This window comes from Sus scrofa, chromosome 6, assembly GCF_000003025.6.
Source record: "Sus scrofa isolate TJ Tabasco breed Duroc chromosome 6, Sscrofa11.1, whole genome shotgun sequence".
Taxonomy (NCBI): domain Eukaryota; kingdom Metazoa; phylum Chordata; class Mammalia; order Artiodactyla; family Suidae; genus Sus; species Sus scrofa.
In genome coordinates, this window is record NC_010448.4 from 126,701,014 (window position 1) to 126,728,746 (window position 27,733).

The following is a 27,733-nucleotide window of genomic DNA, read 5'->3' on the forward strand; positions in this document are numbered from 1 at the left end:
GATTGAGTTTATATATGTAGTATGAAGCAGGTGGGAGGAGGAGATTAAAGAGGAGATTTCCTTCAAATGCTTTCTTTTATTGAATTCCCTGTTTCAGATTCTGCTTTTCATTTATGTAACCTGTTAATGTGTATTGACTCACAAAAATGATTGCAGGAACACACCCTGTTGGGTATAAGTGCAGGGAAGCAAACCTAGCAAGCAGCATTTGGTTTCGTAAATAATGGTGCCATCTTCCTGGCACTGATGAAGACCATGAAATATTCATGAGTTTTTAAAAAGCCTTTTGAAAATAGTGCGTGCTGGAAGGAACATTAATGAGCCAAACTCTTCTGGTTTCATGCCAGGCAGGATCTGTTAAATAATTGAGGTGACAAGCCAGCATTTACACAGGAGGGGTAAGAAATAAGCAGTCCTTCAGCATTAGAAATGTTCTCTTGCCATAACTGAAAAAAAATAGTCATCTTGTCCAAGTTTTCTTACATTATTTGGAGCATTCTCTTTAAAAACCTCAAGGTACTCAGCACAAAAACCTACAGAAGGAATATTGAAATATTTCAAACATGTTTCAAAATCATTCAATTAGCCTTTATTGATTGTAAAGACCACTGTGTTAGGCACTAGGAGAAAAACAAAACAATCATATCTCAATATTCTTGCCTTCTGATAACCTCAGACTGATTGAAAATCTATGGGAAAAATTACTCTGTGATCAACTATTAAAATGCAGAGAGAGAGGATTTCCCATTGTGGTGCAGTGGAAATAAATCCAAATAGTATCCATGAGGATGTGGTTTCAACCCCTGGCCTTGCTCATTGGGTTAAGGATCAAGCATTGCTGTGAGCTGTGGCATAGGCCAGCAGCTGTACCTCCAATACAACTCCTAGCCTGGGAACCTCCATATGCTGTGGGTATGGCCCTAAAAATTCCAGAATCCTTGGGCACATTAATGTGTCTGATTTCCAGGTGCTACCTACTCTTGGAAATACTAACCCTGGGCTTAGGATGGACATCTGAACTCTAACTCTGATTTTTGCCCTCCCCTTTGTTTAAATTTTGATCACCTTCATTTATTTTTTTATTTTTTTAGAAACTACTTTCTGGCAATCATTTTCTAGATATTTGTGATGAAGTAAAAAAGCTAAACCTTACCCTCACATGCTCAAGTTCATAGAGTAGTTGACAAATAAGGCCAAACATTTGAAATTTTCCTGTAGCTTATTGAATAATTTGATGGGAAGTTCAGTGGACATCCAGCCAATTGCTACTCTAAAAGCCTGACTATTTAGCTTCCACTTTAAGCTGCCAGTTTAAACCAGATACTTATTTGCCTCAGGGTCAACCCAAATGTCATGGTCCCCAGTACTGACCCTGAGTACTAGCACTTTATTCAAGCGTATTACCAATCTGAGGGTCATTTCAGGCATTCCAAACACTGTCCTACTCTAGATCATTCCCAACACCTATCATACTCTCTTTTATTGCTTCAGTAGATGGTATGATTTACTCCATTTAAAAAACAGGGTGGATTCAGCAGAACTTGGCTCTGATGTTCATTAGGAACATGACCACACAAAATAATTTAACCTCTCTGATCCACAGTGTATGAAAATATGCTTTCCTTTAAAGATTTCTGTGAAGGTCAAAGAAGATGAGATTATTATTCTGTCATAATGCTTGGCATAGCAGCTCCTGTTTTCTTTCTTAGTTCCTATGAAAATAAGTAGAGCCAGTAAACAATGCCTGAAAGAAGGAAGTAGAAGCCTAGGAAAATTCTAAAAGAGATCAGTGAGTTTATATGGGATGATTCCCCAGGAAAGAACCCTTAAGTAAGCATTGAAAGCTATAATTTATTAGTAATGTTTGGGATAGTGACTTGTCCACCGGGAAATGTAGGTGATGATGTAGTTTTCAAAATCATTTACATATTATCTTGTATTCACTTTACACTTCAAAATATAGTTACCTAAATGCTCTATAAGTATGTGTATATATGTATGTATATAAATATACATATATACACAGACATAGAAACAATAACTAGAACTACTAGTTACATATATATATATATACACACATATATATACAGACTATATAAGAACTACTATATATGTATATATACACATATATATACAGACTATATATATATGTATATATGACTATATATATGTATATATACACATATATATACAGACTATATATATATATACACAGATTGTATAAGAAACAATAACTAAGAACTACTAGTTCTTATATATATATAGACTATATATATACACACAGACTATATAAGAACTACTATATATATATATACAAACACATATATATATACAGACTACATATATCTACACAGACTATATAAGAAACAATAACTAAGAACTACTAGTTACACATATATATATATACACATATATATGTATATATATACACATATATATACAGACTATATATATCTACACAGACTATATAAGAAACAATAACTAAGAACTACTAGTTCTTATATATATATATATATATATATACACACACACATATGTATATATATATATATACAGTCATAGAAACAATAACTAAGAACTACTAGTTACATATATATATACATATATATATACAGACTATATATATATACACAGACTATATAAGAACTACCATATATATATGCACACACACACATATATATACAGACTATATATATATACACAGACTATATAAGAAACAATAACTAAGAACTACTAGTTACACATATATATACAGACTATATATATATATACACAGACTAGATAAGAACTACTATGAATATTACTTTGTATTTAAATATGTATATATATATATACAGACATAGAAACAATAACTAAGAACTACTATGACTATTAATTATTTTGTATTTAAATCTATCAAGATGCTTAACAACATATCTCTGTACAACACCCATATAAAATTAAAAAAAACTTTAAAAAAGCAGTTTTCCAGAGGGGAGAAAAAGGTGATTTGTATGATTTTTCTTTGAATAATGCCAGCATCTGTGTGTATTTCTGAGTAGCACTGATGTTTGGGATGCCATTCATTGTACTTTTTCACTGTCAATTTGCATTTTGAAATCCTCCAACTAATGAAATCTAAAATGGCAATTTAGTTACATTTTTATTCATTCAATCCCCCTCACTTGTTCACACTTGCTGTTCCTGAGGCTATGAGTCTTTATTAAGGTTGTAAAATGTTTCAACCTTCATAAAAACCACAGTGACTTCCCACGAGGGCCAGAGAATTAATGATGAGATGAAATGCAAAATCATTATCTGGGGGCAGCATCTCTCTTACCAAAGAAGCTATTCAAATCATCTGACTGAAAAGCAAACCTATCCAAAAGCTAATGAAGAATTCTCCCTGGTAGTTGAAATATTGGAAAAACTGCTTTTCACCCTATGGCAGAATGTTAGCTAGGTTACAGCCAAATAATGCTGTCGGTTCACTATATTCTACAACTGTAAGCTGGGTAAATTGATGGTCTTAGAGTCCAGAGATCAAAAGTTTTTGGTGAGTTTGCAATGAGAAACTTCACTGTGGAAATGGACTGGTGATGAGTGTTTATTTCCTGCCATTGTCTCCGTACCAAAGGCTTTAAGAGGAGGGCTATGCTTTATTCAGTGTTATATTTGTATTAAATTGTTCATGAAAACTTTTAACTGCATCAGTAGAAAACTGAATGCTGACAACATGAGAAAATGTTATGTGAAATCCAGTTTATGAAGATAGGATCTAAACTTCTTCCCTTCTAAAGCAAAACAGTGTGCAGCAATGTATGTAATACCCAAAGGTGATGGTGGTGACCAAAATGTATCTCTAGCAAAACATCTGGTTATTTAAGATTTGATGGCTATATTAAGGAAAGACTTAAGTATGTGAGAGGTGGAAAGTCCATCTTTTTTTAAAACTTTTTAAAATTATAGTTGATTTACAATATTCTGTCACTTTCTGCTCTATAGCAAATTGACCGAGTTATGCATATACACATGTATTCATGTATATACACATATATATGAAAATATATATATATATATCTTCCATCATGTTCTATCACAAGTGATTGGATAGAGTTCCCTGTGCTATATAGCAGGACTTCACTTCTTATCCATCTAAAAGGTAATAGTTTGCATCTACTAACCCCCAACTCCCATCCAACCCACTCCTTCCCCCTCCTCCTTGGCAACCACATATCTCTTTTCCAAGTCCATGAGTTTCTGTTCTATAGGTTAGTTCATTTTTCCCATATTTTATGTATCACATGTGAGTAATCATATGGTATTTGTCTTTCTCTTTCTTACTTAACTTACTATGATAATATTTAGTTCCATCTATTGTGCTGCAAATGGCATTATTTTGTTCTTTTCTATGGCTGAGTAGTATTCCATTGCGTATATGTATCACATCTTCTTAATCCATTCATGTTGTTTCCATGTCTTGGCTATTGTGAATAGTGCTGCAATGAACATAAGGGTGCATGCATCTTTTTCAATGAAAGTTTATATGTCCAGGAGTGAGATTGCTGGATCATATGGTAATTCTATATTTAGTTTTTTGAGCTACCTCCATACCATTTTCTACAGCACTTGTACCAATTTACATTCTCACAAACAGTGTAGGAGGACTTCCTTGTTATCTGTAGATATATTAAAGATAGCCATTCTGACCCATGTGATGCAGTACCTCACTGTAGTTTAGATATGCATTTCTCTAATAATTGGTGATGTTAAGCATTTTTTTCACGTGTCTGTTAACCATCCATATGTCTTCTTTGGAGAAAGGTCTGTTTAGGACTTCTGCCCATTTATCATTTTGGTTGTTTGTTTTCTGCTATTGAGTTGTATGAATTGATATATTTGTATATAATTGGATATTTGCAGATTAAGACCTTGTCAGTTTCATCATTTGCAAGTATTTTCTCTGATTCTGTAGGTTACCTTTTTTTGTTTGTTTCCTTTGCTATGATGCAAAAGCTTGTAAGTTTGATTAGGGTCCCATTGGTTTATTTTTGTTTTTATTTCTATTGCCTTGGGAGACTGACCTAACAAAGCATTTGTACAGTTGATGTCAGAGAATGTTTTGCCTGTGTACTCTTCTAGCAGTTTTATAGGGTCTTGTCTTATGTTTAAGTCTTTAAGCCATTTTGAGTTTATTTTTGGGCACAGTGTAAGGGTGTGTTCTACTTTCATTGGTGTGCATGCAGGTATCCAATTTTCCTAGCACCACTTGCTGAGGGACTGTCTTTTTCATATTTAATATCCTTGCTTCTTTTGTTGAAGATAAATTGACCATAGGTGTCTGAGTTTATTTCTGGGCTCTCTATTCTGTTCCATTGGTCTGTATGTCTGTTTTTGAACCAGTACCACACTTCCTTTGTAGTATTACCTTAAGTCTGGGAGAGTTATGCCTCCTGCTTTTTTTTTTTTTTTTCATTTCCCTCAGGATTGCTTTGGCATTTCTGAGTCTGTTATGATTCCATATAAGTTTTGGATGGTTTGCTCTAGTTCTGTGAAAAATGTCATGGATAATTATATAGTGATTGCTTTGAATCTGTAGATTGCTTGGGTAGTATGGCCATTTTTATGATATTAATTCGTCCAAACTAGGCACATGGAATATCTTTCCATTTCTTTGAATCCTCTTTAATATCCTTGATTAATGTTTTATAGTTCTCAGCATATAAGTCTTTCACCTCTATGGTCAAGTTTATTCCTAAATATTTAATTTTGGGGGGTGCAATTTAAAAAGGTATTATATTTTTTATTCCTTTTCTAATATGTCATGGCTAGTATAGAGAAATGCAAAAGATTTCTGAATGTTAATCTTGTATCCTGACATTTTGCTGAATTCATTGATCATTTCAAGCAGTTGTGTGTGGAGTCCTTAGGGTTTTCTATACACAGTATCATGTCATCTGGATAGAGTAACAATTTTACCTCTTTTCTTCCAATGTGGATTTTTTTATTTCTTTTATTTGTCTGATTGCTATAGCTAGGACTTCTAACACTATGTTGAATAAAAGTGGTGAGAGTGGGCATTCTTGTCTTGTTCCACATTTTAAGAGGAAGGCTTTCAGCTTGTCTCCATGGAGTATATTATTTGCTGTGGTTTTGTCATAAATGGCTTTTATGTTCCCTCTATAAAATACGTTCCTTCTATATCCACTATGGTAAGGCTTTTTATCATGAGTGGATGTAGGATTCTGTCCAATGCTTTTTTTGTATATATTGAGATGATCATGTGTTTTTGACTTTTCTTTGGTTAATACCCTGTAAGACAATTGATCTTCACATAGTGAACCCTCCTTCTGAACGTGGGGTGAATTCCACTTTGTTGTGGTGTATGATCTTTTTTATATGTTTTTGGATTCAGTTGGCTAAAATTTTGTTGAGAATTTTTTCATCTATATTCATGAAAAATATTGGCCTTAATTTTCTTTTTCAGTAGTATCTTTGTCTGGTTTGGGTATTAGGGTGAGGGTGGCTTCATAGAATGTCTTTGGGATTAGTCATTCTTCTTCAAACTTTTGGAAAAGTTTAAGAAGAATGGGTATAAGTTCTTTGTATATTTGGTGGAATTCTTCTTTGGAGCCATCTGGTCCTGGTCTTTTGTTTGTAGGGAATTTTTTTTTTATCACATATTCAATTTCATTTCTAGTGATTGGTCTGTTCAAATGATCTATTTCTTCTTAATTAAGATTTGTTGGGATGTATGTCTCTAGAAAGCTGTCCATTTCTTATAGACTGTCAAATTTATTGACATGTAATTGCTCATAGTATTCACGTTTTGTTTATTTATTTTTTACTTTTTGCAGAATCCTTTGAGATTTATCCTTTTTCATTTCTTATTTTATTTTTGGGAGGGTGCTCTCTCTCTTTTTCATGGTGAGTCTGGCCAGAGGTTTGTCAATATTTTTACCTTTTCAAAAAAAACAGCTCTTGGTTTTATTGACTTTTTACTATTGTTTTTTGAATCTCTATTTATTGGTGATCTTTATGATTTCCATCCTTCTGCTGACTTTAGGTGTTGTGTGTTCTTCTTAGAAAATTCTTTTAGATGTTAGGTTAAATTGCTGTTTTGAGATTTTCCTTCTCTTTTGACGAAGGCCTCTGTTACTATGAACTTCCCTCTAAGAACTTCTTTTGCAGCATCCTGTAGATTTTGAATGGTTGTGGTTTCATTATCATTATTCCGGAGGTATTTTTTAATTTCCCTTTTGATTTCCTCAGTGACCCATTGGTTTCTTAGTAGCTTATTGTTTAGTCTCCATGCAATCAATTGTTTCTCATCTCTTTTCCTGTGATTGATTTCTATTTTCATGCCATTGTTGTCAGAGAAGATACTTGAAATAATTTATATACTCTTAAATTTGTTGAGGTTTGTTTTGTTCCCCAGTAGGTGGTCAATCCTTGAGAATGTTCCATGTGTACTTGAAAATAATGTATATTCTGTTTTTTGTTTTTTTATGTAATGTCCTGAAAATATCAATTAAGCTTAAATTTTCTGTTGTGTAATTTAGGATCTCTATTGCCTTATTGATTTTTGACTAGATGATATGTCCATTGGTGTAACTAGGGTGTTCAAGTCTCCTACAGTTATTGTATTCCCATCAATTTCTACTTTTATGTCTGTTAGTTTTGTTGTATGTATTTTGGTGCTCCTATGTTAGGGGAATATATATTGATGACTGTAATATTCTCTTCTTAAATTAATAATATTTCTTAAATTATCATTAAGTTATTCCCTTTTCATTATTTATGGTCTTTGTTTTAAAGTCTATTTGTCTACCCCATGTCTTTTGATTGGAGCATTCAGTCCACTGACATTTAAGGTAATTTTTGATAAATATGTATTTTTTTGCCATTTTAACCTTTTTTTCAGTTAATTATATGTTTCTCCTTTGTTCTTTTCTTTTTTTTTTTGGTTTTATGATTTCCTTTTATTTTGTGCTTGTGTCCTCTTCTTCTCAGGTTTTTTGTGAATGTATTGTTTGGTTTTGATTTGTGGCTGTCCTCTTTTTCAAGTATGTTAACCCCTTCCTGTATCTTTTCACTTCAGCTGGATATTCATATAAGCTCAAACACATTCTTTTTTTTTTTTTTTTTTTTTTTTTTTTTTTTTTTTGTCTTTTTGCCATTTCTAGGGCCGCTTCCATGGCAAATGGAGATTCCCAGGCTAGAGGGTCTAATTGGAGACATAGCCACTGGCCTACGCCAGAGCCATAGCAATGCAGGATCCGAGCTGTGTCTGCAACCTACACCACAGCTCACGGCAACACTGAATCATTAACCCACTGAGCAAGGCCAGGGGTCGAACCTGCAATCTCATGGTTCCTAGTTGGATTCGTTAACCACTGCGCCACTATGGGAACTCCCCTCAAACACATTCTTAAAAAAAGAGTCTAGATTTTTTTTTTTTGCTTTCCTTCCCCAGATTTTATAGTTTTAATGTTCTTTTTTACCTCTTCATATTTATCCATTTGCTCTTCCTTGTGTTTATCATTGTTTTTGCAATAGTTATTTTTTTCCTTTTATATCTGTATATCTGCACATTTAAGTGATTACTTTTCAATTGTGATTTCCTCTATCCTATTTCTTCCTACTTCTTTTCCATTTAGAGACCTTTTAGTATTTCTTTTAGAATGGGGTTATTATAGATGTACTCTTTTAGTTTTTGTTTGTTGGAGAAATTATTTAGTTTACCTTCCATTTTAAATGATATTCTTGCTAGACAGAGTATTCTAGTTCACAAATTTTTCCCTTTTAGAACTTTGAATATCTCTTGTCATTCTTTTCTGGCCTGTATGTTTCAGTAGAGAAATCAGCTGATTGCCTTACAGGAGTTCCCTTATAATTAACTCTTTATTTTTCTTTCACTGCCTTTAGAATCCTCTCCTTATCTTTAAATTTTGCCATTTTTAGTATAATATGTTTTGGTGTGTGTCTGTTTGGGTTCAACTTCTTTGGGGTCATCTGTGCTTCCTGGATTCTGATATCTATTTCCTTTATTTGAACAGTTACATCCATAATTTCTACAAATATATTTTCAATCCCCTTTTCTTTTTCTTCTTCTTCTAGAATTCCTGTTATGTGTAGATTGCCCTAATTTATATTATCCTATAGATTTCTTATATTGCTTTCATTTATATTATCCTATAGATTTCTTATATTGCTTTTTTTTATTTGGTTTGTTGTGCTGTCCTGATTTGTGATTTACATCTTAATAAGGATGACACTGAAATTAAGAAAGCATTACATATTTTTAAAAGGAAAGGCTATTTTAACACAGACTATTTTTGTACTAGAATTTGCTAACCTGTAATATGTAATTTTCCTTTATGAACAACAATCAGGACTTCCTTACAAATTGCTTATACATTGGTCACTTGTAGGAGATTTTATCTCTAATAAATATGACAGCTATATTGAAAGATAATTGGTGGGGGTAGGGATGGACTGGGGGTTTGGGATTGGCATGTGCACACTATAGTATATGAAATAATTGGTCAACAGGGACCTTCTGTATCACACAGGGAACTCTACACCATATTCTGTGATGGTCTATGTAGGATAAAAACCTGAAAAACAACGGATGTGTGTACGTGTATAACACAAGCATTTTGTTATATAGTAGAAATTATCACAACATTGTAAATCAGTCATATATCTATTTTTTTCTCTTTTTGTCTTTTCTAGGGCCACTCCCATGGCATATGGAAGTTTTCAGGTTAGGGGTCTAATTGGAGCTGTTGCCGTCAACCCATGCCAGAGCCACAGCAATGTGGGATCCAAGCCACCTCTGTGACCTACACCACAGCTCATGGCAATGCCAGATCCTCAACCCACCGAGCAAGGCCATGGATCAAACCTGCAACCTAATGGTTCCTAGTCAGATTCGTTAACCACTGAGCCATGACTGGAACTCCAATCAGTCATATTTCAATAAAATTATTTTTAAAGTGAAACAAAAAGAAAAATAATTGCACTGAAATTAACATATTTATCTTCATTTAGTTTTAATTTTTTAATATTGGTAAAACAAAACTGTTTGGGGGGATGAGGAAGAGGGTGGTGAAATTCTCTCATAAGTATAAAATAAATGAATATATATTGAATACCAAAAAAATATATATATATAAGCACTGGATTTAGAATCAGGAAACTTGTCTTCTAGTCAATATCTAGGACAATTTTAAAAACTTGTTTTATTCCCTTAAGTTTTTAATTTATAGACATACAAAATAATCTCTACAGATTTTTCTCGGTTTGAATTTCCATGATGAAGTTACATTCTTTGCTGCTAAATATGCTTATTATTGGTGAATTTGAGTAATTCCTTTTAGCTACTCCTGTAGCAGGTATTTGAAACTTGGTTTCTCATAGAAAAAAGAAATAAACATGGTAGCTAAAGAACTTGTAGTGCTTAAGGCCATGTCCCTCAAAATTTCCTATAGAATAATAGAGAAAAACTAAAAAGACAATCAAAATTACACATAGGAGTTCCTGTTGCAGCACAGCAGAAACAGACCCAACTAGGAACCATGAAGTTTCAGGTTCAATCCCTGGCCTCGCTCATTGGGTTAAGGATCCAGCATTGCCATATGTTTGGATCTGGCTTTGCTGTGGCTCTGGCATAGACTGATTCAACAGGTCTGATTAGACCCCTAGCTTGGGAACCTCCATATGCCACAGGTGTGGCCCTAAAAAAAGACAAAAAGACAACCCCCCCCCAAATAAAAACAAACTTATATATGAATAATGTCTTCAATGTAGTTAAAGATAGGGTATCACTTAATTTAAAAATATTTGTAATCAAGAAAGGAATAAGAAAAAATAAGAAAAATAATCATGAAATGATCTCTTATGTCTCCATTATGCTGTAAGACTTTAGGTTCATACAAGAGCAATCTAAGAAAAAGTGCAGGGAAGAAAGTTGAAGGGTGCTGGTGACAGGACTGAAGTTGAGCTAAAAACACTACCAGAAAGATTCATTCACTCTAAGTTAGAAAATACTAACAATACTAACAATGCACCTTTGTAGATAAGAAATGGAAGGAATTTATAAGTATGTACTACTTGAAATGATAGCCATCCAGAATTTCTGGGGGGATGAAAGGATGAAAGTGAGGGAGAAGTACCTTCAGTGATTAAGTGGAAAGAGAAAAAGCAAGAGAGAAAAAACACCAGCTTCTCCTTAAACCACATGCACATTAAAAAAAATACAAAACTTCACTAAAAATCTAAACTTTGATGTGCTGACAAAAGAATTTGCCATGGTATGCATTAATCTTGTAAACCACTCTAAATCCACTGAAAGAAGAGAAGAAACTGAATAAATCAGTCAAATTGCTTTAATGTAATAGAAAATGTGATTTAACACATCTTGACTGACAAAATTCTTCTTCCCTGTAGGAAAAAAAAAAAGAGAGAAAAAAGGCAGCAGAAAATAAGATGACACTCCAAATTGGATTAGCATGTTGAATCAGAATAGAAATGAAAGTCAGGAAACAATAAAAATAGTTGATAATATCCAGAAACAAAATAGAAGAAAATACACATTTTTTTCTCAATTGAAGACTGTTGAAGGAAGACAGGAAAAAATAAAATTAAAATGAGATTAAAAAAAAAAAGTCAAAAAAGCCAAAGATGGAAATGGAAGACAGACACAACTGGATAATATAGGTACAATCAGAGTCCCTGAAAAAGAAAACTGAATATAACAGAATTAATATTGAAAAATATAATTTAACAATGTTTTCCAGAAATAAAAGAATATCTGAATCTACCTATTGAAAAGTCCTACTAGGCAGCTAGAACATTAACTAAGAATTATCACCTCCAAGGTGGAGTCTAGTAACATGACTAGACTTAAATAAAACCCCAAAAGCTATGAAAGTTTCCAGGCAAAAGATCAAATAATTTATAAGAGCATTAGACTTTTTTAAAACAACACTTGAGAAAGGGCAGCAATAGAGTAGCTTTAGAAAAATAAATCTCAGTGTACGAAAGTATGAACACAGATTTTTATTACCAGGTAATGTATTTGTCAAACATCAAGTCTTTAAAAAAAGTTTTAAACATATAAAATATAAAACACTCTCTACTAATGAGCTCTCCTTGAAGAATTTGCTAGATTAGCTTCTTTCAGTCAGTAGATAAATAGTAAAAACTCAGCAAGGACTGATGATGGGCTTTTTGACACATACAAATGTAAATCTAAGAAAAAACAAAGGCATAGATTCAAAAATGTTATATTTTATGACAAAACAAAGAAAGCAACTAAATATGAGAGAAGAGAGGAAATAGGAAGTAAGACAAATTCATTGACTGTTATATAGTCAATAGATAGGGTTTAAAATATACCATTAAAACCTAACAAACAAAAAAGTAAAATGTCAAATAAGAAAATGTAGGCCAAAAGGCATTATGAAAAATATAAATTCAAAGGTGACCATTAGAATGAAAATATGATCCTTCCTAACTATCATTTTTAAAAAATAATGGGCATTTTTAAAGAAGTAAGCATAGCAAGTATAATCTAATACACTTGATTATAAAAATAGTATGACACAATTGAGACCAAAGGAATTGAGACAAATCAGTCATATCAATAAATATAAAGGAACTTGTTAAAATAATGTGCTTTTCACTTTGGGTCAGTAAGCAATATCCAGCCATATGATATATTCAAGGAATGTAATTAAAACAAAGTGGTTTGCAAGGCAAACAAACTATATAGACAAAGATATACCAGGTCCACAAAAACAGTAAGAACAGAGGGACAGAAACTTGATATCTGATGAAGCAATATTTCATTCAAAAAGTACAAAAGGAGTTGCCTTCATGGCTCAGCAGTTAATGAACCCAACTAGGATCCATGAGTATGTGGGTTTGATCCCTGAACTCAGTGGGATAAGGATCTGGCATTGCAGGTGGTATAGGTTGTAGATGCAGTTCAGATCTCGTGTTGCTCTAGAGGTGGTGTAGGCTGGCAGGTACAGTTCCAAATTAATCCCTAGCCTGGGAACTTCCATATGCTGCAGGTGTGGCCCTAAAAAAGAAAAAAAAAAGGAAAACAAATATTTTGAGAGATAGGTTTTATATTAAATGTAATAATTTAAAATGACTGCATGAAATTTATTAGTAGTATGAATAAAGTAATATAGCAACCAACCTTATGAAGTAAAAACTGTAGAACATATATAGAAACATTATAAGAAGTTTTAATACAGCAAACTCAGATATAGACAGATAAAGCAGACAAAAAAAAAAAAAATGAGCCAGAAAACCTAACCACATCATCAATAAAATAGATCTTATTATCATAGAGCAAGTTTTTGACCCTGATAATTAGACACATACTTCCATTCCAGTGCTTTTGAAACATTCACAAGTTTTCACATGTTAGTTCACAAGGAAACCATAAAGATGTCCTAAAAGGCAGAAATTAAAAAAAATATTCTTTGATTATCATGCAATGTATAACTAGAAATTATTAACAAATCAAAAAATTAAAAATGCCCTGACACTTTCTGCCAGACAAATCTTGAGTGAAACAGGGGAATACAAATTGAAATCACAGAATTCAATCCAATAATTAAAAACATACTACATAAAAGAAATCCTGGGGTACACTTAAAACAGTAGTCAGAGGAAATTTTACAACAAACTGTTTCACCAATACTAACAACGAAACATCAGAAAGAGAAATTAGGGAGACAATCCCATTTTCCCACACAACAAAAAGAATACAATACTTAGGAATAAACCTACCTAAAGAGACAAAATATCTGTACTCTGAAAACTATCAGATGCTGATGAAAGAAATCAAAGATGACACAAAAAAATGGAAAGACATGCAATGCTCTTGAATTGGAAGAATCAATATCATCAAAATGACTGTACTATGCAAGGCAATTTACAGATTCAATGCAATCCTTATCAAATTAACATGGATGTCTTTTACAGAACTAGAACAAAATATTTTAAAGTTTGTTTGGAAACACAAAAGACCCAGTAGTCAAAGCCATCTTGAGAATGAAAAAATGGAGCTGGAAGAATCAGGCTTCCTGGCTTCAGACTGTACCACAAAGCTACAGCCATCAAAACCATGTGGTACTGGCACAAAGACAGAACTATAGATCAGTGGAGCAGGATAGAAAGCCCAGAACTAAACCCACACACCTACAGTCAATTAATCGATGATAAAGGAGGAAAGAATATACAATAGAGAAAAGACAGTCCTTTCAATAAGTGTTGCTGGGAAAACTGGACAGCCACATGGAAAAGAATGAAATTAAAACACTTCCTAACACCACACACACAAAAATAAACACAAAATGGTTTAGAGACTTAGATATAAGACCAGATACTATAAAACTCTTAGAGGAAAATGTAGGCCAAACACTCTCTTACATAAACTACAGCAATATCTTCTCAGATCCACCTCCTAGAGTAATGACACACACACAAAAAAAAAGATAAGCAAATAGGACCAAATTTAAGTTGAAAGTTTCTGCACAGCAATGGAAACACTAAACAAAACAAAAAGACAACCCACAGAGTGGGAGAAAATCTTTGCAAATGACAAGGGATTAATTTCCAAAATTTATAAACACCTCCTACCGCTTAATTCCAAAAAAAAACCCCATCAAAAGATATAAAGAGACAATTCTCCAAAGGAGACATACAGATGGCCAAAAAACACATGAAAAGATGTTCAACATCACTCATTATTAGAGAAATGTAAATCAAAACCACTATATGTTACCACATTATACAAGACAGAATGGCCATCAACAAAAATTCTACAAACAATAAGTGCTGGAGAGGGTGTGGAGAATAGGGAACCCTATTACACTGCTGGTGTGAATGTAAATTGGTACAACCATTATGGAAAACAGCATGGAGATTCCTCAGATAACTAAAAATAGAATTACTATTTGATCCAGCAATCCCACTCCATGGCATCTATCCAGAGAAATCTATGACTCGGAAAGATACATGTACTCCAGTGTTCATTGCAGCATTATTTTCAATAGCCAAGACGTGGAAACAACCTAAATGTCCATTGACAGAGGATTGGAAGTGGATAAAGATGTGGTACATATACACAATGGAATATTACTCAGCAATTAAAAAGAAAGAGAACAGCATTTGCAGGAACATGGATGGACCTAGAAGTTATCAGGTTGATGAAGTCAGTCAGACAGTGAGACACCAACATCATATGCTATCACTGACATGTGGAATCTAAAAAAAGGACACAAAGAACTTCTTGGCAGAACAGATACTGACTCACAGACTTTGAAAAACTTGTGGTTTCCAAATGAAACATGTTGGGGGTTGGGGTGGTGCACTGGGATTTTGGGATGGAAATGATATAAAATTTGTTTATGATGATTTTTTGTACAATTATAAATGTAATTGAGCAATAAAATGCTATAAATTAAAAAATACTATTTTACCAGTAAAAAAAAAAAGAATGTAAATGAATTAAATACACAGCTGAAGAAACTGAAAAAACAATCAAGCAAAATAAAGCTCAAATAAGGAAATAAATAAAAAACAGAAATTAGCATGACACATCATAGAAAAACAGGAGATTTGAATGTGTGTGTGTGTATTTGTGCAAGTGTGCATGGAGGGATGAGTGTGGGGAAGTTCAACAAGAATGGAACAGTGTCTTCTTTCAGACTTGAGGAAATCCTAAGGAAAACACGGGTTTCACAAGGATAGAAAAATATGTGTGTATGTGTTCATACATGTATGAATTTTTGTCTTCAACTCACTGTTTAACAGCTCAAAGATAGGAACATATGTGATTTTCATTATGAGTACTATGATTGCTTCTAGTGAGAGTCACCCTAACACTGTACGAAGCCTAAGCAGAGTTGTGGCTTTAATCTTTGTAACAGTGATAACATGATGAAGAGAATCTATAATGTGGCTAGACAAGTGCTGATGGAAATAAGAAAATAATGATGATCAAGTAATAAAAATATTTGCTTGAGCCAAAAAAAGATATAATCAATGCTGGATTTCTCGAATTTGGGTTAGAGGTTTTACATTTATATTTGTATAGCTTTCTTCATGAATACTATCACTAAAATTATTTCAGAGAAGAAAAAACTTCAACAGAGTTAGTCTGAAATGCTTCTACCTCCAATTCTCTTTTCCAGGAAGCAGTCTTATAAATTCTTTATTATCAAAAACAACTGCATCTGGAGACGGGATTAAGATGGCAGAATAGAAGGACTGGAGCTCAACTTCTCTTCTAAAAACAACAAAATTCACAACTAAAGACTGAGCATTCCTCACCCAAATGGACCAGAAACCTTAAAAAAAGATATCTACTCCAGAAGGAAAAGAGGAGGACACATCAAGAGGTAGGAGGGGCACTTTCATGATATAAAAAACCCCATACCTCCTGGGTGGGAAGCTCCACAGACTGGAAACTAATGGGTTCACAGAGACTCACCTACAGGAGTGAGAATTCTGAGCCACACATCAAACTCTCACATGTGGGGATCTGGCACAGGGAGAAAGAGCCCCTGGAGCATCTGGCATTGTAGGGCTTGTGGGGCCTGTGTGCAGGAAATCCACGGGACTGGGGGAAATGGAAACCCCACTCTTAAAAGGTGCACACAGACTTTCACGTGCATTGGGTCCCAGGGCAAAGCAAAGTCTCCATAGGAATCTGGGTCAAACTGGACTGCAGCTCTTGAAGGACATCCTGGGAAAACAGGGGTGAATGTGGCTTGTTGTGAGGGAAGGACATTGGAAGCAAAGATCTCAGGAATATTCAGCAGCTGCCTTTCTCTGGAGGTGGCCATTTTGGAAAATCTGGCCCCACCCGTCAGTCAGCTCTGAGAAGCCCCAGGGCAAACAACAATCCAGGTGAGATCACAAACAGCCCCTCAGGAAACAGGCTACCTAAAGACTCCTCAGGCACACAGCTGCCTCTAATCCCATCCAGAGACAAAGCCCCACCCACCAGAGGGATTAGAATCAGCTCCACCTACCAGGGGGCAGGCATCAGTCCCTCCCATCAGGAAGCCTACAGCAAGCCCCCACACTGACTTCAGCCACAGGGGGGCAGACACCAGGAGTAAGAGAGGCTACAACTCTAGTATCTGTAAAAAGGTCACCACACCAAAAACGTATAAACATGAAAAGACAGAGAACTATAACTCAGAGGAGGGAGAAAGGAAAACCCTCAGAAAATCAGCTAAGTGATCAGGAGATTCTCAGCCTCCAGGAAAAAGACTGTTGATGCTGAAGATGAGGCAAGACATTAGAAATCAACTGGAGGCAAAGATGGATAACTTACAGGAAACACTGAGCAAAAAGATACAATATATAAAACCTAAAGAAGAAGAAATGCAAAATATAATAACTGAAATAAAAAATTCACTAGAACCAGCTAACAGCAAAATACAGGAGGCAGAAGAATGAATAAGTGAGGTGGAGGACAGATTAGTAGAAATTAAGGGATGCAGAACAGAAAAGAGACAAAAGATTGAAAGCAAATGAAGAGAGTCTCAGAGAACTCTGGGACAACATTAAATGCATGAACATCCGTATTATAGGGGTGCCAGAAGGAGAAGAGAGAGAGAAGGGGACAGAAAAAACATTCCAAGAGATAATAGCCACAAACTTCCCTAACATGGGAAAGGAACCACTCACTGAAATCCAGGAAGCACATCAAGTACCATATAAAATAAACCCAAGGAGGAATACACTGAGACACATATTAATCATCCTGACCAAAATTAAAGACAGAGAAAATCTTGAAAGCAGCTAGGGAAAAGAAACAAATGATACACAAGGGAACCCCAATAAGGTTACTGGCATATTTTTTAGCAGAAACTCTGCAGGCCAGAAGGGAGTGATATGATATACTTAACATGATGAAAGGAAAAAACCTCCAACCAAGATGACTTTGCCCAGAAAGGCTCTCATTCAGATTTGAAGGCAACATAAAAACCTTCACAGATAAGCAAAAGCTGAGAGAATTCAGCAACACTAAACCAGCCTTATAACAAATAGTAAAGGAGCTTCTCTAGGCAGAAAAGAACAAGAGAAGAAGGAAAGAAAAAAGAGGAACAAAAACAAATCCAAAGCAATTAATATAATCGCAATAAGAACATACATATCAATAATTACCTTAAATGTTAATGGCAATAAGAACATACACATCAATAATTACCTTAAATGTTAATGGACAAAAGATATACACTTGCTGAATGGTTACAAAAACAAGACCCGTATATATTCTGTCTTTAAGAAACCAACTTCACTTATAGGGACACAAACAAATTGAAAGTGAGAGGATGGAAGAAAATATTCCATGCAAATGGGGATCAAAAGAAAGCTGGAGTAGCAATACTCATATCAGACAAAATGAACTTTAAAATGAAGAATATTTTAAGGGACAAAGAAGGACAGTACATAAGGATCAAAGGATTAATCCAAGAAGAAGATATAACAACTTTAAATATCTATGCACCCAACCTAGGTTCACCACAATATATAAGGCAACTGCTAACAACCTTAAAGGACAAATTGACAATAACACAATAATAGCTGGGGACTTTAACACCCCACTTACAGCAATGGACAAATCATCCAGAAAGGAAATCAATAAGGAAACACAGACCCTGAATGATGCATTAAACCAGATGGACTTAATAGAAATTTATAGGATATTCCTTCCAAAGCAACAGAATACACATTCTTCTCAAATGCACATCAAACATTTTCTAAGATTGATCATATCCTGGGCTACAAGTCCATCCTTGGTAACTTTAAGAAAACTGAAATCATATCAAGCATCTTTTCCGACCACAATATTATACGACTGGAAATCAATAAGAATACAAATGCAAAAAACACAAACACGTGGAGACTAAACAACACGCTACTAAACAACCAATGGATCACTGAAGAAATCAAAGAAGAAATTAAAAAATACCTAGAAGGACATCACAATGAAGACACGACACTCCAAAACCTTTGGGATGCAGCAAAAGCCATTCTAAGAGGAAAGTTTATAGCAATACAAGCCCACCTCAGGAAACAAGAAAAAGTTCAAGTAAACAAGCTAACTTTACATCTTGAGCAGCTAGAGGAAGAAGAACAGACAAGACCTAAAGTTAGTAGAAGGAAAGAAATCCTAAAGATCAGAGCAGAAATCAATGAAATGGAAACAACAGAAACGATAGAAAAGATCAATGAAATGAAAAGCTGGATCTTTGAAAATATCAACAAAATGGATAAACCCCTAGCCAGACTTATCAAGTACAAAACAGAGGTCTCAAATCAATAAAATTAGAAACGAAAAAGGAGAAGTAACAACAGACATCACAGAAATACAGAGGATCATAAGAGCCTACTATATGCAACTATATGCCAATAAAATGGACAACCTAGAAAAAATGGACAAATTCTTAGAAAAGTACAATCTTCCAAGACTAAACCAAGATGAAAGAGAAAAGATGGATGGACCAATCACAAGTACTGAAATTGAAACTGTGATTAAAAAACTTCCAACAAACAAAAGTCCAGGACCAGATGGCTTCACAGGTGAATTCTATCAAACATTTAGAGAAGAGCTAACACCTCTCCTTCTGAAACTATTTCAAAAAATCGCAGAGCAAGGGATACTCCCACACTCATTCTATGAGGCAACCATCACCCTGATACCAAAAACCAGACAAAGATTCCAAAAGAAAAGAAAACTTCAGGCCAATTTCACTGATGAACATAGATGAAAATATCCTCCACAAAATACTAGCAAACTGCATCCAACAATACATTAAAAGGATTGTACATCATGATCAAGTGGGATTTATCCCAGGGATGCAAGGGTTCTTCAATATCCACAAATCCATCAGTGTGATACACCACTTTCACAAACTGAAGAATAAAAACCATATGATCCTCTCAATAGACACAGAAAAAGCCTTTGACAAAATCCAACACCCATTTCTGATAAAAACCCTTCAGAAAGTGAGCATAGCAGGAGCGTACCTCAGCATAATAAAGGCCACATATGACAAACCTACAGCTAACATCATTCTCAGTGGTGAAAAGTTGAAAGAATTCCTGCTGAGATCAGGAACAAGACAAGGGTGTCCACTCTCACCACTACTCATCAACATAGTTTTGGAATCAGAGCAATCAGAGAAGTAAAAGAAATAAAAGGAATCCAAAGAGGAAAGGAAGAAGTAAAACTATCACTATTTGCAGATGACATGATACTATACCTAGAGAATCCTAAAGACTCTACCTGTTACTAAATCCAAAAGAAAAGAAAACTGACATGATACTATAACTGAGCTCTAAACTGTTAGATCTCATCCACGAATTTGGCAAAGTTGAAGGATACAAAATTAATACACAGAAATTGATGGCATTTCTATACACTAACAATGAAATATCACAAAGAGAAATTAGGGAAGCAACCCGTTTACCATCACATCAAAAAGAATAAAATACCTAGGAGTAAACCTACCCAAAGACACAAAAGACCTGTACTCTGAAAACTACAAGCCACTGATGAAAGAAATCAAAGATTACACAGATAGATGGAAAGATACACCATGCTTGTGGATTGGAACAGTTAATATTATCAAAATGACTAAACCAACTAAGGCAGTATGCAGATTCAATGCAATCCCTATCAAATTATCAAGGACAGAACTCGAACAAAATAGTTTAAATTTTGTTTGGAAGCACAACAGACCCAGAATAGCCAAATACATCAAGAAAAGGAAAAATGGACCTGGAAGAATCAGGTTCAGACTATACTACAAAGCAACAATCATCATAACCGCATGGTACTGGCACAAAAACAGAAACAGAGATCAGTGGAACAGAATAGAAAGCCCAGAATTAAACCCATGCACCTACAGCCAACTAATCTATGACAAAGGAGGCAAGGATACACAATGGAGAAAGGACAGCTTGTTCAATAAGTGCTGCTGTGAAAACTGGACAGCCACATGGAAAAGAATGAAATTAGAACACTCCCTAACACCATACACAAAAATAAACTCCGAATGGATTAAAGACCTAGATATAAGACCAGACACTATAAACTCTTAGAGGAAAACATAGGCCAAATAATCTCTGACATAAAACCAGAGTAATATCTTCTCAGATTCACCTCTTAGAGTATTGACAATAAAAACAAAAATAAACAAATGGGACCTAATCAAACTTAAAAGTTTCTGCACAGCAAAGGAAACCCTAACAAAATGAAAAGACAACCCACAGAATTGGAGAAAATCTTTGCAAGTGAATCAACTGCCAAGGGATTAATCTCCAAAATTTATCAACACCTTCTACAGCTCCATACCAAAAAGAGAAACAACTCCATCACAAATTGGGCAGAAGATCTAAACAGACAATTCTCCAAAGAAGACACACAGATGGCCAAGAAACACATGAAAAGATGTTCAATGTCATTCATTATTAGAGAGATGCAAATCAAAACCACCATGAGGTACCACCTTACACCAGCCAGAAAGGCCATCATCCAAAAGTCTACAAACAATAAGTGCTGGAGAGGGTGTGGAGAAAAAGGAACCCTAGTACACTGTTGGTGGGATTGTAAATTGGTACAACCACTGTGGAAAGCAGTATGGAGGTACCTCAGAAAACTAAACATAGAACTACCATTTGATCCAGCAATCCCACTCCTGGGCATCTATCCAGAGAAAACCATGACTTGCAAAGACACATGTACTCCAATGTTCATTGCAGCACTATTTACAACAGCCAAGACATGGAAACCACCTAAATGTCCATCGACAGAGGAGTGGGTAAGGCAGAGTTGGTACATATACACAATGGAATATTACTCAACTATTAAAAAGAATGAAATACCAGAATTTTTAGCAACATGGATGGACCTAGAAATTATCATGCTAAGTGAAGTAAGCTGTACAATGAGACACCAACATCAAATGCTTTCACTGACATGTGGCATCTGAACAAAGGACAGACTGAACTTCTTTGCAGAAGAGATGCTGATTCACAGACATTGAAAAACTTATGGTCTCCAGAGGAGATAGTTTTGGGGGTGGGGGGATGTTCTTGGGATGTGGGATGGAAATCCTGTGAAATCAGATTGTTATGATCATTACACAACTACAGATGTGATAAATTCATTTGAGTAATAAAAAAAGAAAAAAACAACAACAACTGTATCTTAGGAAATCAAACATTTTGATTAGATGAGCTAAAAGAAGATAACATTATATTACAGGTTATTTCTCAACATGAGGCTGAGAACATTTGCTCAGAGGATTAAGATTTTATTTTACACATCAAGGCCTTGCATATTCTAGGCTTTTGGAATATCTGTTGACTAAATATACCAAAGAGTGAAGCATTGTTCACTTTAAGTAATTTCTATGCAGATGTAGTTTTCCCTTTTTAGACAATAGGTCTACATAAAATTTCAGCCGTCAGAAAGGAGTATGCAAGTTCTATAGGACTAGGCTTAAATTATTTTTTCTTAGGAGAATGGCTTAACAATTTCATAAAAATTGACAGAATATTGTAAACCAGCTATAATGGAAAAAATAAAAATCATAAAAAATTAACTCTGACTTTGATGTTGCCATAAATTTCAGTCATGCTTCATTCTAATATATTCTATTTATATTGGTTCCTCAGAAGATGTAAAGAATGTCAATTTCCTGTACAATTTATCAGAAAATATTTGGCAATGCTGTTTAGAGCAAACATAAAAATACAGCTTACAAAAGATTTATCACATTCCTTGCATTTTATCACATTTCCAGAGCCAGCAACCTACTTTCCTCTTGCCTGCTTTTGACAAAAGTACATTTAAAATTGAATATGAAATCACCTTTCCATAAAAAGACATAGACATTATTTATTTAGGGTGTATTTGTTATGATATTATTTAGAAATTTTCATAGTCTACACTGATATCTATATAAGGATGATTCTTCTGTATTTGATTTGATTGTATTTCCTCATAAGTTTTATTTAGTAGCTTTGTCACCTACCACTGTATATATATATCGTATTGGTTCTGAGCTCTGATGAATCACTATACCTACTGATAGAGCTATCCCATTTTCTCCTTGTATTTGATTGGCTGAGGAATTTTACCACATAGGATCAACTTCCTTCCTTCCTTCTTTCTTTTCTTCTTTTCTTTTTTTAACATATGCTTTCCAAAATTTGGAATACTTTACCAATCACAATCTGCATTTTCCCTCAAAGGGAGGAAGCTCAGGCTGTGGGCTGGGGCCCAGCGCAGGGACTTCCACATTGATTCTAATGGGTCTTTAACTAAATAAAGTGATCCTCATCCTGATGTATGCGGCTCACTTGGGAAAACAAAGGTGAGAAGGACAAGATGCGTCACAGGCCTTTTTGGATTTAGTCAAGTATCATTAGCATAACCCTAAATTCTACCTAATCAGTAGACCTATCCTAAACCTTAAATCCTTCAGCTGACTAGGTCTGGCTCCATCAAAAGGTAGAACCTCTCTGGATGAAAAAGTCAGGCTCTGCTGTGTAGCACTGGGAACTGTATCTAGTCACTTATGATGGAGCCTGATAATGTGAGAAAATAGAATGTGTACATGTATGTGTAACTGGGTCACCATGCTGTACAGTAGAAAAAAATTGTATAAGGGAAATAACTATTAAAAAATAATAACCGAAAATGGCAGGCAAAAAATTTAATTGGCTTGGCTCTCACTGTGTGCCCATCACTGAGGTATTTGTTTTATGTTATTGTATTACAGAAAATCAATCAATTCACACCATAATCTTAAGAGGTAAACATGGTCTTGAGAACATTAGAAATCACAGAGCCGGAGTTCCCGTCGTGGCGCAGTGGTTAACGAATCCGACTAAGAACCATGAGGTTGCGGGTTCAGTCCCTGCCCTTGCTCAGTGGGTTAAGGATCCGGCATTGCCGTGAGCTGTGGTGTAGGTTGCAGACGCGGCTCGGATCCCGCGTTGCTGTGGCTCTGGCGTAGGCCGGTGGCTACAGCTCCGATTGGACCCCTAGCCTGGGAACCTCCATATGCCGCGGGAGCGGCCCAAGAAATAGCAACAACAACAACAACAAAAAGACAAAAGAAAAAAAAATTAAAAAAAAAAAAAAAGAAATCACAGAGCCCCCAAGTGTCAGAGTAGCAGCTGACAGGAATACTCTTTTCCTCACTCTTCTTTATGTTTTAGCTTAAGTAATATTTCTTCAAAAATGCTATATCCAAATTTCTACTAAGATGCCCTATTATAACAAAGCACTTTCTAGGTTTTAAATTTACTTTGTGTTAGATTATTATTTTAATATTTGTCAATTCTCTATAGTGAGTGCCTCTTGTTTCGCCTGCTCAGTAATCTTCCACATTTCCTGTGACCATAAATACATTTCTGGAAACTTCTTCCCCACTCCATCTATGTTATGTTTCCTAGAAATATCTTTTATCTAATTATAATCTCATCCCAACAATTGTCTAGTATAGCACTGGGCACCTAATTGCAGCTGGGTAACTTTTCAAGTCACAATTGATTGGAAAAGGGGTCAATTAGAGTTCTTCCCTAGGATTTTTCAAACCATGATTGATCTGGTCAACCTTTTCACCTGACAGCCATTCCACCACAATTTGGTGAAATCCTGGGTATGAACAACGAGAGAGAATGAAGCTAACATGCAGAGAGTCAGAGGTGAGAAAAGGATTGGGAGCACTAAGAGTGCCTGCTTCTAATTGTACTGGAAGCTAGTTTACAATACTGACCTTCTTAGAAATGGATTAGAGATGATTTTATTAGATAGCCCAGTCTTTTTTTTTTTTTTTCTTAATGCAGTTTGAGTTGGATCACTGCTACAGGCAATCATTGATTACTGATATATCCTGGGATATGCAAGCTCCACTAAGTCACTGTTTGTCTGTCTCTACAAGATGTCCAGTCCTCTGCTTTTCTTCAGAAAAGACATCTTCTATGATTTTGTGAAGTCAGCGCTATTTTCTAAGTGTATTGAGCCACACAGGAACCACAATACTAATAATCTCATTTATTTGACTTCTTCATTGTTTTTAGACCTTGAATGTTCATGTGTAGGTTTTATTTTCCTTTTCTTTTTTTCTTTTTCTTTTGTATTCTGAAAAGTGTCTAGACTGTGGAACTTCATTTAATTACTTTGACAAAAAGCCAACCATTCTGGACTATGTTTTCTGTTACTTAGTTTCCTTTTCATCACCCCAAAATAAATTCTTATTTGAAAATGCATTGAAAAAATACCTTAATAAAGACATGTCTTTTGCTGATTCCTAGCATTTAAAATTTCCCAAGTTCTTTCATTTTACGTATGGGTGGGAAGGAACCTGGCACTTTTTCCTGAGATTATCCTTCTAGTGAAATCTCCAGCAATCCAGTTGAGCAACATAAAAATGTAGGCTCCCATTCTCTCTCAAAATTTCCATCTAAGGACCAGAATCTTGTCACTTCGCCACATACTTAGTGTATTTCATGAAGTAAAGTCAAGTTGGAACCACATTTCTCCTACTGTTTCACCATTATTGTACAACAGAGAGAGCAATCCGTCAAATCCTGGAGAAATTAAGAGGAAATTGCTCTCATGACCATAGGACACTAAAATACAGTTAAATGCTTGATTAGAAAACAACATAGACCATTATTTTGACCCTTTAGGAAAAAATAATGTATCTTTAATAGTAAAATATTTAAATTATACATTTGGAAGTAGTTAAACAAAAGCCTTATGGAAACAAAATTTGTAGAATTGGATATGAGAAATAATGAGAACAATAACATGTGACTAACACTTTATAGTTTACAAAATACTGTCTAAGCCATTCACACATTTAAAGTATTCAGCAGCTCACAAGGGGCAACATTTTAGAGATGAAAATAAAATTTAGTTATGCAAAGTGATCAAATAAGTATTGCCAGATAAAGTAAAAGTGTGTCATACCCAGTTAAATTTAAATGTCAGATAAGTAACACATTTTACTTTAAATATGTTTCAAATATTGCATGCATATCTGAAATTCAAATTTAGCTAAGTATCTTACAATTTTATAGGCTGGATCTGGGAATCCTAGCTAAAACTAAGGTCATAAAGTTTATAACTGGCAAAGCAGGAAAACCTTAAAAACCAATGAAGAAAATGATGGCTGACATGAACTTAAAAATAGTCTAGCATACACTCAGATGAAATTATTATCATTGTCAGGAGCATAATGAGAGATATAATTTTTTCACATCCCAGAATTCCAAATGAAAGCTAGCTTGAAATTTTTCATAAAGAGACACTAAATCTGGCAGACCTTTTTGAAATATGTATGGTATATTGAGCCCATAGGAAAAAGAATTTATCAGAATATCTTCATAGGCTACTCACCACACCCACCAATTACTGAGGGTTAAAGAATTATTTGAGTTCAATGTGTGCTCTGGGGTATTTATGAAGAACTAGCTTAACTTTAAAAAAATGACCAAAGACCAAAACTCAGCTTAATTCCTAATAGAAAATAGAACTCAAAAGAGATATTTTGTAGACAAAAAGGAAATATGACCCTTAAGCCTCTTGAACTCTTTGGGAATAAGTTTGGGAATTAAGTCAATGAAATTATGGAGAAAACTTTGTTGGGCTTCTTGGTTTATTCTCTAGAACATATTTATAGAGCCTACTAAATCCTACATTAGTTTTTCATTAATAAAGTTTTGATTAATAGCAGTTTTAAAATGGTTAAAGCTATGTATGTGTACAAGGACATATAGATAAGAAGCTTATTGCTTTTATCAACAGAAATTTTATGCAAAAATTATTTATTCCAGAGTTAGTAATTATAGAGAATTTCTAGAAAGAAACATGGATTTTTTTTTTCCAGAGGTGAAGTAACAAGAGATTTGTAAGTTACTTCATAACTTGTATCACGCTAGACAGAATTGGTCAGTGGTGGCTGGTTGTATTACTTGACAGTAATTATAAGTTGCATATTTCAGGCTTAGGCTTAGCAAACAGTTTCCTCTTTTCAGTGAGTATACAAAATATATTGTCTCAGTAAGAGAGTCAGGGCCATTGAGAAACCTAGAGAGTGGGATCTTTTCCTTTAGGTGAGACAACTGAAAGCATGGTACTGCTGCCAAGGAAGAAATCAGTTGAATGATGTATAATAACTAAGATCACTTAATTATGTTTTGGATGAATCTTCAATTTCAGAGATTCAATAATAAATCTGTATATTTCTGGAATAAAGTGGTCTTGTAAGTAACATTTGTGGTCCTTGTCAATAGTGTCATGAGAAATGAGGACATAGACATTGACTATGGAATGAAAGATGGCAGAGAGAACGCAGCAGGCCCAAATCTGTATGAATTTAAGCTAAACGAGAGTCAGTAAGAAGCTTAACACTGGACCACAACTGCAACACAAAAAGCATGGTTTCCCAGATCAGTGCTAGAAATTATAAAATTATATATCTGAGAAGGATGACATCTTTATCTAAGGAAATTAATCCCTATATGTAAGGGCAGATCAAACTACAGGTAGAAAGTGACACAGATTTAATTAAGGAGAGGCACAGATATTACCATTAGTGAAGTTCCTTGAGAATAGCTTCACCTGAGCCCAAACACATGGATTCTCCATGTGAGTATACATGGAGAACCTGATAGAATTGTT